A 9,470-nucleotide genomic window follows, 5' to 3' on the forward strand; every position below is an offset into this window, starting at 1 on the left:
TGGTATTTCTTCAACTGGTATTTCTATTTTCAGTTTTTTAAGGAAACGCTATACCATATGACACAATGATTGTACCATTTTCAATCCCACCAGAAGTGCACAAGAGTTCTAATCTCTCCACAACTTCGCCAGCATTTGTTATTTTACCTCCCGTTGAACTTTGCTATTATTGCAAGAGTGAGGTAATATCTCATTGTTGTTTTGATTTGCATCTTTCTAATAACTAATGATTGGAACAATTTCTCATGTGTTTGTTGGTCACCAGTATATCATCTTTGGTGAAGTGTGTGTTCAAGTCTTTTGCACATTTGTGAATTGGGTTGTTTGTCTTTTTGGTGTTGAGGTGTTGAAGTTTTCTATCGATTTTGGAGATAAGTCCTTTATCACATATATCATAGGCAAATATTTTCTCCCAATCTGTAGGTTCTCATTTTACCCTTTTGACAAAGTCTTTTGATGTGCATAATAATTTAATGTTTAAAAGGTCCCAGTCATCTAGTTTCACTTCTACCTCCTGTGCATTCTGGGTTATGCTTGATAGCCTATTTATGCCATGAATTAGGGCCTTCAGGTTTTCCCCTATTTTATCTTTGATGAATTTTACAGTTTTGGGTTTTACATTTAAGTCTTTGATCCAACTTGAGTTTGTTTTTGTGTTTAAGGTGAGGTATGTGTCTTGTTTCATTTTTCTACAAGTGGATATACAGTTTTGCTAGCACCATTTGTTAAAGAGGCTGTCTCTTCCTCATTTAGTGGATTTTGGACCTTTATCAAAGATCAGCTGTCCATAGATAAATGGGTCTATGTTTGAGCTTTTGATTCTGTTCCATTGGTCTATCTGTCATTGTACCAATACCATGCTGTTTTGACTACTGTGACTGTATAGTAGGTCTTACAATCCAGGAGTGTGAGACCTCTCACTTTGTTCTTCTTCAGAAGCACTCTGCTTATCCGAGGTATCTTTCCTTTCCATATGAAGTTAGTAATTGGTTTTTCCATGTCCTTAAAAAATTTTGTTGGAATCGGGATCGGGATTGCATTAAATCTGTAGCTTGCTTTAGGTAGTATTGACATTTTCACAATATTCAGCCTACCTATCCATGAACAAGATAGGTTCTTCCATTTATGTAGTGGCCTTGTTGTCTCTTGTAGTATTTTTTATAGATTTGTTTGTATAGGTCTTTTGTGTCTCTAGTAAGGTTTATTCCTAGATATTTTTATCTTTTTGGTAGCTATTGTAAATGGAATTGTTTCTCTTATTTCTTTATCAGAGGACTCTTTGTTGGTGTAGAGAAATCCAACTGACTTTTGTATGTTGACCTTGCATCCTGCCATTTTGCTGAACCTCTCTTTTTGTTCCAGTAGTTTTTTTTTTGTTGTTGTTGTTTTGTTTTGTTTTGTTGAATCCTTGGGTTTTCTACATACAGGATCTTATTGTATGCAAATAGAGATAGTTTTACTTCCTCTTTGCAATTTGTATGCCTTTTATTTCTCTTTCTTGCTCTATTTCCCTGGTAAGACTTCCAAAATTATGTTAAATAGAAGTCGTGATAGAGGGCATCCCTGTCTAGTTCCCATTCATAAGGGGACTGCCTTGAGTCTTTTTCCATTAATAATGATGTTGGTAGTTGGCATTGCATATATGCCTTTTATTATGTTGAGGAATTTCCCTCTATCCCTATTTTGCTGAGAGTTCTGAACAGGAACAGGTGTTGGATTTTATCAAATGCCTTTTCTGCATCAATTGATAAAATCATGTGGTTCTTTTCTTTCATTTTGTTTATGTGGTGGATTACATTGGTTGTTTTTCTGATGTTGAATCACCCTTGGAAACCTGATATGAATCCCACTTGATCAGGATGTTTTATTTTTTTTAATATGTTATTGGATTCTGTTGGTTAGGATTTTGTTGAAGATTTTTGCATCTATGTTCATGAGGGATATGGGTCCGTAGTTTTCCTTTTTAGTGGTGTCTTTCCCTGGTTTTGGTATTAGTGTTATGCTTGCTTCATAAAATAAGTTTTGGAGTGTTCCATCTTTTTCTATGTTCTGGAATAGCTTGAGTAGTATAGGTGTCAACTCTTCTCTGAATATTTGGTAAAACTGTCCAGTGAAGCTATCAGGGCCAGAATTTTCTTTGTGGGAAGTTTTTTTTTTTTTTTTTTTTTCATGACCTGCTCAATTTCTTCTTTTGTTACAGGTCTGTTCAAGTATTCTATCTCTGAGTGGGGTAGCTTAGGTAGGTCTTGTGATTCTAGAGACTTATCTATCTCTTATAGGTTCTCAAATCTTTTGGGGTACTATTTTTCATAATATTCTGTCAGTATATTTTTTATTTCAATTGGTTCTGTTGTGATGACACCTTTTTCATTCACTATTCTTGTAATTTGTATCTTCTTTTTCTTTTCTTTTGTTAGATTTACCAATAGTTTATTGATTTTTTAAATCTTTTTGAAGAACCAGCTTTTTGTTTTGTTGATTTTCTCTATGGTTTTCTCTTTTTTTTATGTTTCATTTACTTCTGCTCTGATCTTTATTATTTCCTTACATCTAGATACTGTAGGATTCTTTTGTTATTCTTTTACTAGTTGTTGTAGTTGATGAGTTAGAGTGTTGAGTTTGTTTCTTTCCTCTTTTTGATGTATGCATTTATTGGTATAAAGTGACCTCTGAGCACTGCTTTTGCTGTGTTCCATAGGTTTCGGTATGATGTATTTTCATTCCCTTTTGTTTCTAGGAATTCTTTTTATTTCCGTTTTTATTTATTCTCTTACCCAGTAGTTTTTGGGCAGTGAATTGTTCAGCTTCCACGTTAGATGTTTTTTCCTTGATCATCCTATTATTAATTTCTAATCTTATAGCATTGTGGTCTGAGAAGATGTTTTTTTTTTTTTTTTCTATTTCTTACCTTATCACCATGGCCAGGACCTCCAATACACTGTTAAATAGAAGTGCTGATAGTGGGCATCCCTGTCTGGTTCCTGTTCATAAGGGGAATGCCTTGAGTCTTTCTCCATTAATAAGATGCTTTCAAGCACTTTACAGAGGTCTTTTGCAGCAGATTTGCCCAATGTAATAAGGTCATCTGATGTCTTGACTGCTGCTTCCATTAGTGTTGATGTTGGAAACAAGTAATGTGAAGCCTTTGACAACTTCAATCTTATATCCATTTATTGTGATGCTCCTTATTGGACCAGTTGTGAGAACTCATATTTTCTTTACCTGGAGGTATAATCCATACTGCAGACTGCAGTCTTCAGCATTCATCAGTAAGAGCTTCAAGTCATCCTCACTTTCAGCAAGCAAAGTTGCGTTGTCTGCATATCACAGGTCATTAATGAGCCTTCCTCCAATCTTGATGCCATATTCTTCTTCATATAGTCCAGCTTCTCGGATTATTTGCTCAGAATACACATTGAGCAAGTATGGTGAAAGGATATAACCCTGACACTCCCTTCCTGATTTTAAACCATACATTATCCCCTTGTTCTGTGCAAATGACCCCTTCCAGATCTATGTACAGGTTCCTCATGAGTACATTTAAGTGTTCTGGAATGTGGAGCTTATTCTTCCCTTTTGGATTTCTTTGGAAATTTCGTTATAACAATTGACTTTGTCTTCTCAATATGTTCTTTGAAATCTTCTGTTCAGTTCTTTTACTTGTTGATTCTTTCACTTGCCTTAGCTACTCTCTGTTCATTCTTCTCAATGTTATCTATAATTTGTTATGATACACACAATCAAATGCTTTTGCATAGTCAATGTGATAGTTGGAGCTGTGTGTCAACTTGGCTGGACCACAATTTTGTGTGGTTTAAGCAATTGTGATGTGGGGTGTTCCCATGATGGGAACATATATATCTGATATGTTTTGAGCATCCAATCCATTGAAAGGAAGTTTCCCTAGGGATGTGGCCTGCTTCCAGTGTATTTATGGACATCTGAGAAAAGAGACACTCGTCTGTGGACTGGGATTCTGCTGTACTGCCTACAATTGTCTGTGAGTGAACAATCCACCATTTGGCCTGGAGATTTTGGATTCATCATTTGTTGGAGTCAACAGCCAGTATACTGCCTGCCAACCTTGAGTTTGTTAGCCCCTGTAGCTGCATGAGCCAGGAAAAGCCTCCAGCTTGATGTCTGATCTAAGAACTGGGGACTTGCAAGCTTCTATAAATGTGTGAGTCATTTTCCTAAGATAAATTTCTCTTTCTCTCTCCATATATATAAGCTTTACTAGTTTTGCTTCTCTAGAGAACCCAGTCTAACACAGTAATTAAAACAAAAGTAGACATCTTTCTGGTATTCTTTGCTTTGAGCCAAACTACATCTGACATCACAATGATATCCCTCATTCCACATCGTCTTCTGAATCTAGCTTATATCTCTGGAAATCCCCTGTCAATATATTGCTGCAACCATTTTTGAATTGTCTTCAGTAAGATTTTACTTGTAGGTGATATTAATGATATTGCTTAATAATTTCCACATCTGTGGGATCACCTTTCTTTGGAATAGGTACAAATATGGATCTCTTTCAGTCAGTTGGCCAAGTAGCTGTCTTGCAAATCTCTTGGCAGAGCTGAGTGAGTGCCTCCAGTGCAGCATCTGTTTGTTGAAACATATCAATGGGTATTCCATCAACTCCTGGAACCCTGTTCTTTGGCAATTGCTTCAGTGCAGCTTCAACTTCATCCCTCAAAACCATTGATGCTTTTGAGCTGTGGTGTTGGCAAAGAATGCTGAAAGCATGTTGTTATGTGCCATGGAGTCGGACCCAACTCATAGCCACCCCTCCTTGAGTTTCCAAGGCAGTATCACTATGGAAACAGATTGCCCAACCTTCCTTCTGAGGAGTGGCTGGTGAGTTTGAACCATCAGACTTCTGGTTAGCAGTCAAGTGCCTCAGGCACTAAGCTACCAGAGCTGAAAGTATAGTGGACTGGTAAAAGAACTAACAGACAGATCTGTCCTGGAGGATGTGCCTCCAGAATGTTCCTTGGAGGAGAGAATGGCCAGACTTAGTCTCACCTACTTGCTCATGTTGTCAGAAGGGACCATTCCTTGGAGAAGGATGCCATGCTTGGTAAGGTTGAGGGTTGGTGAAAGAGGGGAAGGCCCTCAACAAGATGAATTGACAGAGTGGCAGTAGTGATGAGCTCAAGTATAGCAAGAATCATGAGCAAGAATCTGAGCAAGCTGGCTCAGAACTGGGTGGTGTTTTGTTCTGCTGTGCATAGGGTCACTATGAGTCAGAGACGACTCGAAGGCACCTAAAAACAACAACATTAGCACTTTAGCACTAAAGCTCCTAGTATGAGAAGGTTTTATGACTCTTTTATCAAGTGGAAAATTGTATTTATTTTTAAGTTTGAAGTTAAGGTATCAGAATGATATTAAAATATGTATACAGAAGAGCAAGCAATATTCAATTTAAGATAACCTAAACAGAAAGAAGAGATGGAATATTTTTTTTTTTTTGGATATTTCAAGGAATCTAGGGACATTTAAGATAAAAAATATGATAATTTAATTATGAGAAATCAAATGAAAATTTGGAAGCAAGGATGTCAGTCCCTCCAAATATAAAGCAAACAATGCAACCTCAAATTTAAAAATACATACATTTTGATTTTTATAACAAATATGAAGATTTTGATGAACAATTTTTATTTAATTTAATAAGAAAAATTATTTTTAGTACTTTATCTGCACCCAAATTAGAGTATCAACACTGAATTGTCTTCAGTACAAAATGTGCCATTTTAATAATATGATACACTACAATAGCTATTTAATTTTGGGATAATGGATTTCATTTGATAGTACATTTTTAATTAAACAGATAGAAAATATTTACTTATTGCTTCCAACACAAAAGAATGCCAAAATATTTGCATCTAAAATATATTAATGGTCATGAAATATTTTTTTGCACAGCCAGTTTTCCCTGACAATATTTATTCAATCACACAGTCAGAATTTGAAAGAAAACTTAGTAACAATTTTATTTAAGAACATTGTCATCTTGCTTCTGGAAAAGCAAGTGAGCACTATTTATGCCAAGGAGACTTAGGAAGCTCAGAGCTGCCAGTTATGCAAATTGATTCCAAATAACAACTCAGACATCATTCAAGGACACTATGTTTGTAATGATTTTCTTCTAGTGTGACCATCATTGTAATTGTGCATTTAAAAAAGAAAATTTATATTTCCAACTCATTTAACATCAGGAAGAAGATAATGAAAGCCAAGGGCAAATGTTTTGATGAGAACACTGAAATTGTCATAGATTTTGATGAAGAAATGGCATTTTTCCCGTGATTCACTTTAACTTTAATAGTATTGGTTAGCTGTAATGTACAACACTGGTAAAAACTTATTATGTTTTATAAAAAGGTGAAGTTTGAATAGTAAGTTGAGGCAACGTATGGGACTGCAGGATTGAGAAACATCATTTTAAAAGGCAGGACAAACTACTACCGCTCTGTTATTTTGTAAGACTCAAATGCTTGTTGAAGGAATTATACTATGTTAATTATGATTACATTATCATTGTTTGACAAATGAAGATATTGTTGATTTCTGAGTTTGCAAACATCCAATAACAATGTTTACTATTTTTTTCCTGTTGATTAATTTGAAATTGAGAGATAGATTGAGGATGTAGATTGAATAAAATACAAACATTACCCTTAGTTTTAGTAAAGTTGATTTTTTATTTTGTATTTTACCTTTACTTTTAATAAAGCTTTTTAAAATACATTTTTTATATAGATTCTAAAAGGACTAGTTACTGCTTGCCCAAGAGTTTAGCTTATTAACTCAGTTAGAGGACCAGATAGAAAACCACAGGATTTCCATGCAAGAAAAGCCTCATGCACCTTGTGGTCAGTTAGACTCCCAGAGAATGAAAAATAAAGCAATATGTGATTACTGACTTCTTCCAAGTTTACTCAGTTAGTTTCCTATCACTGCATTAAAAAAAAATAGCACAGATAGCAGCTTCAAGTAACACCTATTTATCATCTCATATGAAAGTCAGAAGTGCAAGCATGGCTTAGCTGAATCTTGTTCTCAGGGTCTTCCAGGACCACAGTGTAAATATTGAGTAGGGCCAATGTCTCATCCATGGCTAAGGGTCTTGTTCCAAGCTCACATGACTGTTGGGATGGTACATTGCCATGCAGCTACAGAGATTATTCCATCAAGACAGGCAATATCTGAACTAAGGAAGGCTAACTAGTCTTCTAAAAGGTTCATATGCTTTGGCCAAGTCTACTCAAAGTAATATCCATTTTGATTAACTCAAATTCCCTTTATGAGGAATTTTACTTACATTGGTAGAATCATTCATTTTTGCAACATAATGTAACCTAATCATGAGAGTGACATTCATCTTCCCACAATCATAGAGAAAGTGTTAACAGTGTGCTAAGAAATTGGTCTTCCTTATAGGCATATGGATATCATCACATCACTGACAAACTTGTATTTCAGGATAGATCTTGAGATGTTCTTTTTGAAGATGAATACAATGCCAGTGCTGAGAAATCTTTCAGGCCATCTTGGAATTCTGCCTATCACACTTACTGAACATAAAATTCACTCTCTCCTTTGAGGACTGAATATGGGATAAAGAGAGAGGCTTAAGTAAAAAAAAATACACACACACACACACACATATATATTATTTATTTATTTATTTATTTATATCCTCATGAGGATCCTCATGAGCACAATTAAGTGTTTAAGTGTCTGGAACTCCCCTCCTTTGCAATGTTATCCACAATTTTTTATGAGCCACGCAGTTAAATGCCTTTGCATAGCCAATAAAACACAGGTAAACATCCTCCTTATATTCTTTGCTTTCAGCTAAGATCCACCTGACATGAGCAATGATATCTTTTGTTCCATGACCCATGACCTGTTTTGAATCCAGCTCGAATTTATGTGGTATGTAATTTTGTAGAACACTCATATAACTTTCAGGAACAAATTTACATTTAAGAATGTCACTCATTTCAAAAATTATAAGGAGGTATGTTGGTAACATTTCTTACTGATATATAATAAATGCATTGATATTCCTATAAAAATATATTACTTTTAATGTGACATATTTTGCTGCTAGTATTTAATACACATTTAATAAGGTTTATATAACATAATTATTTATACATTTATTAAACATATATAACCAGACTACAAATTTGACTAGCAAATTTCCAAAAGAGTCATTGCTATGGAAAAGATATTTGCAATTCATGTTTAAACCATTTATTTTCTTAATGGATTTCTGATGATAGAGAAGATTAATGTATAGTAACTCTTGAATCATCATTACTAAATAGAGATGCATCAAATTCAACATTCTATTGGGTATATATTTGTACATTTGTTTCTTTATCAGCTATATAATTCAGCGACTTTTAAAAAATTTCCCTCTCTCTTCGTCGAACACATCCTTTGTGTACTTAGAATTGTATATCCTTCCAAAAGAAGTTAGGGATAACTTGTCATATCTTTTCAATGATATTCACCATGCTACTTTTCATAAGGCTTTCTTTATTTAGATTGTTAGTAGAAAATATAATTATCTAAATAGATAACCATTGGGTATTGCATAAAGTTTAACTTAAAGCTAATGTCCCTATGTGACACAAATGGTTTGTGCTTGACTGCTAACCTAAAAATTAGCAGTTTTAACCTGCCAGTAGTACCACAAAAGAAACAACCTTGCCAGATACAGCTTTAAGATTATAGCCAAGAAAATCCCATGGAGCATTTAGGCACTGTAACACATGATATCACTGAGTTGGAGTCTACTAGATGGAAACAAACAAAATTAGCAACTTAGAACAAAGAGTTTTGAATTATAGATTCAGACAAGGAGTTTTAGAGTGGAATAAATCTGAAAGAGTTTGATTGCCCATAAAAACACACACAGCAAGTAGCATACTGAATACAGTAGGCTTAAAGATACAATTTTGTCACTTTAAGAAGCCAAAAGACTTAGGTTTCGGTGGTCAGTTTGCAAGGAAGTAAGCAAAAGTCTTAAGCATGTGTACAAACTAGGTTTAATGTAAACTGGAAAATTCTGCTTTGGTCATGAGAGTTATGATTATATAGAGGGAAGTTTATCATGGCTGGGTCATAGAATGTTCTTGTGGAAAGCTTCCTGTACACCTAATGTTTTATCTTGTCCTGGAAGAATAGGTAAGCTTTTATATTGTAGTGGAGGTAAGGGCACTTCAAGCATAGAAAATGGATGAGCAGAAGCACAGCATGAGAGGGAATCTTAAGTGCATGGTAGGAAGCATCTGAAAATGAAGATGGAAAGATTAGTTGTGGTCAAGTTATAAGGGACCTTGTAACAAAAAAGGGTTTGGACATCCTGTAAGCAAAGACAAGCCATTGAAAAGTCCATTGTTTGGGTTATGTTTCAAGAATAACATTCTCTATCATCA

This window comes from Orycteropus afer, unplaced genomic scaffold (genome assembly GCF_000298275.1).
Source record: "Orycteropus afer afer isolate SDZICR_OR568_19922 unplaced genomic scaffold, OryAfe1.0 scaffold00391, whole genome shotgun sequence".
Lineage (NCBI taxonomy): Eukaryota > Metazoa > Chordata > Mammalia > Tubulidentata > Orycteropodidae > Orycteropus > Orycteropus afer.